The sequence below is a fragment of the Dreissena polymorpha genome, chromosome 15 (genome assembly GCF_020536995.1).
Source record: "Dreissena polymorpha isolate Duluth1 chromosome 15, UMN_Dpol_1.0, whole genome shotgun sequence".
NCBI lineage: Eukaryota > Metazoa > Mollusca > Bivalvia > Myida > Dreissenidae > Dreissena > Dreissena polymorpha.
Genome location: NC_068369.1, coordinates 45,611,598 through 45,620,024, shown reverse-complemented (window position 1 = coordinate 45,620,024; position 8,427 = coordinate 45,611,598). Strand labels below are relative to the sequence as shown.

Below are 8,427 nucleotides of genomic sequence, written 5' to 3'. Positions count from 1 at the left end.
TCCCATAAGTCTCCTTATTAGAGACGAACAATGTGTGGTAAATATATGTGGCAGTATTTTCTAGTAATCATATATTTCTTTTGGTCTTATAGATCTTGCAAATGTAGCCATGTGTAAATGCCCAATGAATGTCTAGGTACAGTGGCTATGCTCTTTTAATGTGTAGAACATCGGCTGGTAAACGAACGGGAAAACGAAGTCAAATGAGTTCAGGTTATTCATATAAACTGTAATATTGTAAACATTGTCCATGTTACATTACAACCACAAAATAATTGACAATCATGATTGCAATGAATAACAAGAAATGTGTTTGTCAGAAACACTATGTCCCCTTCTGCGCCGCGTTGATTTAGTTTTTTTTACCTTTGACTTTGAAGGATGACCTTGACCACTCAAAATGTGCAGCTCCATGAGATACACATGCATGCCGAATATGAAGTTGCTATCTTCAATAAAGCAAACGTTATTGCAAAAGGTTAATGTTTGGGCAACTAAACCAACAGACCAACAGAAAAACCGACAGGGCAAAAACGATATGTCCCCCACCATAAAAATGAATGGAAACAACTATAAAATGTCAAAACAACACGTGTGTGTTTGCACATTATTGTTATTCAATAATTGTTTTCATTAATTTTTATAACGTTAATTTTAACAAACCATGGCTATATGTTGCATAAATCAGTAATTATGATGAATATATATTTAACAAACATGGATTGTGCAATGAGTATTTGCATTAAACAAGCGAACTATGCAAAATGGTTTCTGCCTGAGATGCATTACGATGATCAGGTGTTATACTATATGATTCTACTCTCTAAAATATTATAAACATAGACATTTTATTGATATTTACTTGTTCATCTTTTCATCAAGTATTTATCCCATTATTGTGGTGCACATTAAACCATTGCATTATTTGATGTAATTACATCCAATTTTAATATATTGCTTTCTAATTTAAATAAAATGCTATGATGTATTTAATATAGGCTAGGTGTGAGGCCTGGCGCTTCGATCAAACGGTTTATAACCTCAATGCTTTGAATTTACCATTCCATGGTGATGAACTCAGTTGAATCATGTTTACGTTTAATTGTTGTTTTTATAATGTGTCATGTGTTTACTTGGTAATTAAGCGCTTGTCTTAAATAAAGGACAAGCAGGCGTTAACTACATGTTTCAACTGATGATTCTAGAGTTTCATTTTTTCCTTTATTTAAAAAATTATAGTCATGGTAGAAAACAAAAATCAATTACAATATAACATGCAAAATATAACATTAAGGAACGACACGTATTGTACCGCTATTCTATCCTTGCAAAACATGTAGGTACTGTTGTTTCAACATTACATGTATGTCTATTTATCACTGATCACATTTTGTATTTGTACCAAACATCAAAGTAATATAGACTCATAAAAGCTGGTAGTCTGAAACAAGAGCACCGCATAACGGGTGCCGACACTCGGCTGCGGGTGAAGTTTTGAATAAATGAAAGCTTGTCAGAATTATTTGTTTTTGAGGTCACAGTGACCTTGACCTTTGACCTAGTAACCCAAAAACGGGTGTGACGTGTAGAACTCATCAAGGTGCATCTAAATATGAAGTTTCAAGGTTGCATGTGGTAGCACTTTTGTTTAAGAGCAAATGTAAAGGTTTTAGCACGACGCCGGATGACGGCGGACGGCGGACGACGAGCTTGCTATGACAATAACACGGGTTTTCTCCGAAAACAGCCGAGCTAATTTCAACTGTAACATTTGTAATGCTTGAATAAAGTACTAGCGAGCATTAACTACATTTTTCAACTGATGTTTCAAACGTTTCAAATGGTTTCTTCCTGTGATGCATTACGATGATCAGGCGTTATACTATATAATGCCACTCTCTCAAATACTATAAACATAGACATATTTGATTGATATTTGCATGTTCATCTTTTCATCAAGCCTCCTTAAGTATTTATCCTGTTGCTGTGGTGCACATTAAACCATTGAAATATTTGATGTAATTATATCCAATTTTAATAAATTGCTTTCTTATTTAAATAGCATGCTATGATGTATTTAATATAGGCTACGTGTGAGGCCTGGCGCTTTGATCAAACGGTTTATTACCTCAATGCTTTGAATTAACCATTCCATGGTGATGGACCCAGTTGAATCATGTTTACGTTTAATTGTGTTTTTACAATTTGTCATGTGTTTACTTGGTAATTAAGCGCTTATCTTAAATAAAGGACTAGCGGGCGCTAACTACATTTTTCAACTAATGATTCTAGAGTTTAATTTTTTCCTTTATTTAAAATATTATATTCATGGTAGAGAACCAAAATCAATTACAATGTAACATGAGAATCTATAATTAAGGAATGACACGTATTGTACCACTAGTCTATCCTTGCGAAACCTGTAGGTACTGTTGTTTAAAACATAATGTCTAGTTATCACTAATCACATTTTGTATTTGTACCAAACATCAAAGTAATAGAGACTCATAAAAGCTGGTAGTCTGAAATAAATAACACATTTCAACTGCAACATTTGTCATGCTTAAATAAAGGACTAGCGGGCGTTAACTACATTTTTCAACTGATGTTTCTAGAGTTTCAAAATGGTTTCTTCCTGAGATGCATTACGATGAGCAAGTGTTATACTATATGATGCTACTCCCTCAAATATTTTATTTGAGGTTGAGCGCTCTTAAACCGGTTTTAACCACCAATGCTTTGCATTGACCGTTCCAATGCGGTGACCCCAGCTTTATTCTTCAATGTGTGTATGTTGTTTCGTATTGTTCTGTATCGTACTGTTTTGGCAATTGATCGCTTGCCTTAAATAAAGGACCAACTAATTGTTTATAATATGAATGCAATACTGCTCCAGAAGCTGTATTTCACTTCTTTATATTGCAAAATACAAATGAATATAAGGAATACAATTTACTAGTAGTATCGTACATATGACATGGTGGTGTCGTGCTGTGAAATGTCATCCATCAAAGGCGAATGTCTTCAAAACTGGTAGTTTGCTTGTGCAACGTAATATAACCGAATTCTAAATGCCAAACAAATTGTTGCAATAATAGAAGAAATTTCAATCGAACAAAAACTAGCAATTATTGAAAGCTTAAGATTAACTTCATGTTCTTTGGGACATTTCTGCATGCTTGTAGATTTCGTTCCATGTTTGTAACAGGCTAACTTTATCACATTTACAAAATTGCATGTACGGAGAAATACGAAATTGTTTGAAGAAACATAATTCACATTATATGTATACGCATTCATACGCAAAATGGTTTTGTTTGTATTTATAATTTACGATATATGCAGACGTTTTGCCATTAATTGATAGAAAGAAGCACACATACGAATAAATATTAACATGATGCAATAATGTCTACACACTTGTTATCAAGCAACGTTTATTGGCTGGTGGACAATGCCTTCCCTTCATATTTATAATTCAATACGTTTACAAATGTTCAGTCTATTATAGAACAATACTATGCTTACTTTTACTAAATAATAAAAGGTCGCCCCAATGAGGTCGTGCTCGATATCTCATTTTTAGAATAATTACTCCAATGGCATTCTTTATAATAGTTTCTGCAAACGGATTGGCGTCAATGTACGTAATACGTATATTTTCATTTAAAAAGATCTTTTTACGGTGTGGTAAATTGACAAAATTGAAAAAAGTTGTTACAGATTCGCACATTTTCGGTTTAGTTATGATATTTGTGAGGAAACAGTCTTACTGAACATTTGCCATGGTCTAATTTAGCCATAACATGCATTTTTTGGCGATATAAAAACCTAAAAATTATAAAGCGTTGCAACGCGAAACGATTGAATAATTTGGAGAGTTCTGTTTGTAAAACTACGAAAATGGCTTATATAACGTATTAAATACACTTCCTTTGTGTGCTTGGAAGGATAGCTCAGTTGGCTAATGTGTTTACTCTTCAGGATTCCGGGGGTCACTGGTTCGAGCCCTGCTGCGGGCAACTTTTTTTCCTTTTATAAATTTTATTTTCAATTATTTACTGAAGCTTTTCAAACTTAATGTTTACATTTATCAATATAACGCATTTAATGACAAACTTCAAAACATGTCAAAATCTGTGAATAGGCCCCTTTAAGCAAATGGTGACAAAGTTTAATATATAAAGATAACGCCTCGATTGTTGGTCAAGCTAAGAACTTACTTCGTGTTTGTGAAAATGTAAAACGAAGGAGTAATATAAAACAGCATTCTTACCAAACATTAAAGAATTCTATTTTTGAAAACAAAACTTAGTTATCCGCGACACTTACAGGAACATACGAGTGTTCGTGTCCTTATACAAGTTTTTTTTTTGTCACAATAATAATGTATTCACAATTATTGCTGTATAATGTATGCATGTACAGTCAGCATTTGTACGGCTTTATAACGTGTCTTCATTTCCTAAATGCCTTTTTATTACACTCCAAAACTGGTTTTCGTGTTTACTGTAGTAAAATATCCTTTATGTTAGGTAATAAGACTTATTATTATTTTGACATTATTGGATAATTCTAGAATAAGTTAGACATTATGAGAATTAAAGATTTATTTATGTACGAAGCGCATCTATTGAGTCACGCTGCAAATACACGAATTACGGTAAAAAGTGCAGCAAATACACATACATGGACACGTTACCGTACACATGTATCGTTAAATATAGTATTCACTTTATCCATTTGCACTACATTAAACCTTTTGATATTTATATTGAAAGCAATTGTACTTTATGCGTTTTATGTTTCTACGGATGCAATCAATAATACCGATGTTTAATTAAGAAATGAATAGTACTGAATTCATGTCGTCCATGCATTTCCGGGAGTGTATCCGTTATAATTGCCCGCCATGTTTGTTATTTCGATAGATGTCCGACTTCGTTTATTCGGTTGGTTACATTTGCCACATGTCGCAGAACCCTTTTGTCTTTGTGTCACTTGTATTTGCTATAACACATTATTTCCAACACTTAAGTTAAACTTGAGTGGGTTTAGGAAATGTGAGCCAACGTATTCTGCGTAACTATATAGAGAATACTAGGTTATCGTTGAATACAGAGAAGGTTATGTTGCGAGGCTTAGAACGCCGTGAGGGCAAGCCTTGGCGAGCGCTTTCAGTGTTCGAGCCGAGCAACATAAACTTCTCTGTATTCAACGCTAACCTAGTATTCTATTTATCCCATTTTTTTAACGTGACATTTAAAATAAATAGAGCTAATAACCTTAACAATAATTTTAATTTATTCTTAAAAGTGCTTTAAAAATTTAACGAATGCAACCATGCGTAGTGATATACAATGTATTTGTTCTGGTACGCAAAAAAGTCTTTAAAAAATCACACAAAAACTGTACAACGAGAAAAAACATCACCATATGCCTCGATTCCATTTTACGCAGCATGCACATTTTTATACATTACGACCGCGAAAGGAGGATTTTATTATTTTTATTTTCGAAAGAAAATGATCAAAATCAAATATGGCGGCGATTGCTCCTGACAAAATGATGTCGATGCCAACTTACAAACAGAGTCGTTCTTAACATAAATTTTCAAAAACTACTCGCCTTATTTGTTCATTAACGCTGCGGATTTTGATGGCGTCTTTATCTAGCCTTCACATCTTTTAGTTTGCGATCCAAACACAAGATAATCCGTAAAAATTATATAAAGCTTTGAAACACTTGTTGCAAACGGGTTATTCTTACTGAATAGACTTTCTTTGATAAAATCACAAAGACAAAGTGTATTCATCAAAGAAAATACCCTAACGTTTACTTACTTCCAAAAGCAAAACTAATAGACTACTGAACCATAATACACACCATCAGTATGCTCTACACACAAATTCACATCAAAATAGGCACGCTTTTTCTGAAAATCATTAACACGAATAAGCAAGATCTACATGTAGATCTAAATCCTTCGTCTCACCGGTTCCATCCGAGGTAAGTAGTGCATAGAATATGCCGCGGTGAAAATGGGATAAATTATATTACCTGTATTGTATCCTTATTCCGTAAGCGGTCCAAACAGACTATTCCAATAGTTGGACATTCATCTCTATAGGTTATTTTTCTTGAACTGTTGAACGTAAGTACAGCGTCTCCGACAAGTCGGGTCACTCCATCATTGGTTCCGCCAGTCACCATACATGTTCCTAAACATTAAAAGATACATGTCAAACATTTGAAGTTATATTTAGAACTGAGGTATGGTATGTGTAACCCACAATAAAACCAGTCTCTCTCTATGTTGGGATTTTTAACGTGAGTATTATTTCAATGCTTTTTATGATTATCAGCCTTTCGTTTATATCTTGGATGCAATTGATTTAAACGGGCCTTTTCACAGCTATTTGCATGTTTTGAAGTTTGTCATTAAATGCTTTATATTGATAAATGTTAACATTAAATTTGAAAAGATACAGTAAAAAAACAAAAATAAAATTAAATAAAAGGAAAAAAAGTAGCCCTTAGCAGGGCGCGAACCAGTGACCCCCGGAATCCTGAAGTAAAAACGCATTAGCCAACTGAGCTATCCTGTCAAGCATACATAGCAGGCGTATTTTATACCTTATATAAGCAATCTTCGTAGTTTCACAAATTTAAACGACAACAACAAAACTCTCCAAATTATTCAGTCGTTTCGCGTTGCAACGCTTTATAATTTTTTGGTTTTTAAATCGTCAAAAGATGCATATAATGGCTATATTAGACCATTGCACATGTTCAGTAAATTCAGAAAATTTGCGAATCTGAAACAACTTTTTTCAATTTTGTCAATTTACCAAACCGTGAAAAGATACTTTAAAGACATAAGCTATACAGTTAATGCCTCAAATTGCTTTCTGTTTATTGACATCCAATAATACAGGCTTTATAATTTACGTTTCGCTCCGTAAACGCCCACAATTAGCATGCTAGTGTGCTTCGACATCTTTGAATGCATATTTGCGACGTAACAAAGCGGAACCGTTTTAAATGTATCGTATCAAAATTTCATCCGTCAATGGTCATATGCACGACGCAAATACCAAAATAACATTTCATAAAGATCCTGTTTTGTTATGATGAGTTCTTTTTATTGATTACCAATTTCTTTCGGGTCAGTTAACGTCTTTCGAACAGGTCGATCAACATAGAGATGTCTTTTTTTAAACAAAATATAATTGTTTGAAAGCCAACAATATATTTCGTTATTTGAACGAATACGCACGAAACAAATAATAAGACGAATAAAAATGAGAAAAGCTTAAATCCTATTAACGAGATAGTAAGTGATATGAATTTTAATCCAAATGTTGAATATAGTCCACAACATAAAACAAGCAATCTTATGTTACACTAATACCGACACATTAATTGCATCGGTTTGAAGAAAAGTGCATGTGCATTGTTTTAATAAATCCTCACATATTATTTGGTTCGTACCAATATGAATTTATTTGACATTGTTTTGACTAGGAAAAGAAACAATTTCTGTAAATATCATTTTTAATTTTAAAAATAAATATTTTTTCTCATAAAATATAACGTATGTTCTCAATTATTAAATCACAGGGCATACATCTAAATATAGTTTTAGTTTTCACAGCACACATTAATGTTCCCTTCTGGACACTCCAGTTTCGTATTCGAGAAAGTATTATTAGTTCCTTTAGTTAAAAATTGTCTTTTACCTAAAGAAATTCGAAAGCTTTATACTAGCATTGTCAATACAGTGACCGCTGTGTAAAACGAATGAAGGCTTTATGAATCAAATAAATGTTTACATGTGATCAGTAACAATAAGGAAGCTTTAAAAAAAAGTAAAACATGTTTGCATTTACACATTTTTTAAATTTAATAAAACTTTAATATCGGGTACCAGTATCAAATTTTAACACATATTTAATATAGTTATAAATTAGGAAGTCGATGGCCATCTTACTTTGAACGCTTTAAAACTATTTTTACATAAATTAGCAAAAGACATTTGAACGGAGATTATCTGTGACTCAAAATGTAGTTGTCAACGTATGACTATTTTGTAAATATGGACACATGATCTGAGGACAGGATCTTCGCATTTTAAACTTTCGCATGAAAACAAACTTTTATTATTATTGATTTTTACCTGGTAACATCTTTTTGATGCCTTCTTTGAATGCATTACGACCTTCTTCATCTAACTCATCCGCTGCGGAAATTACTGACAGCAGAAGATTTTTATGACGAAGACGCCAAAGCTTGTTAACAACGCCTTCCGCCACTTGCTGCAGAATACTTTCATTGTCCTCAGCATCAGCATTTATCTTGATGAACTGATGATCAAAAGAATATAAAGTGTTGTCTAAAAGCTAATTATAATGGTTAAATATGTTG

General features: G+C 33.0%; 1 long non-coding RNA gene across 1 annotated transcript in view; it reads right to left on the bottom strand.

The window, feature by feature from the left end:
- Nucleotides 1-6,130, bottom strand: part of LOC127859433 (uncharacterized) — a 14,106-nt gene extending 7,976 nt beyond the window's left edge. The window contains exon 1 of the long non-coding RNA XR_008039386.1: nt 6,061-6,130. This is a non-coding gene — a long non-coding RNA (uncharacterized LOC127859433). The remainder of the gene's footprint in view (nt 1-6,060) is intronic.
- Between the last annotated feature and the right edge of the window lie 2,297 nt (nt 6,131-8,427).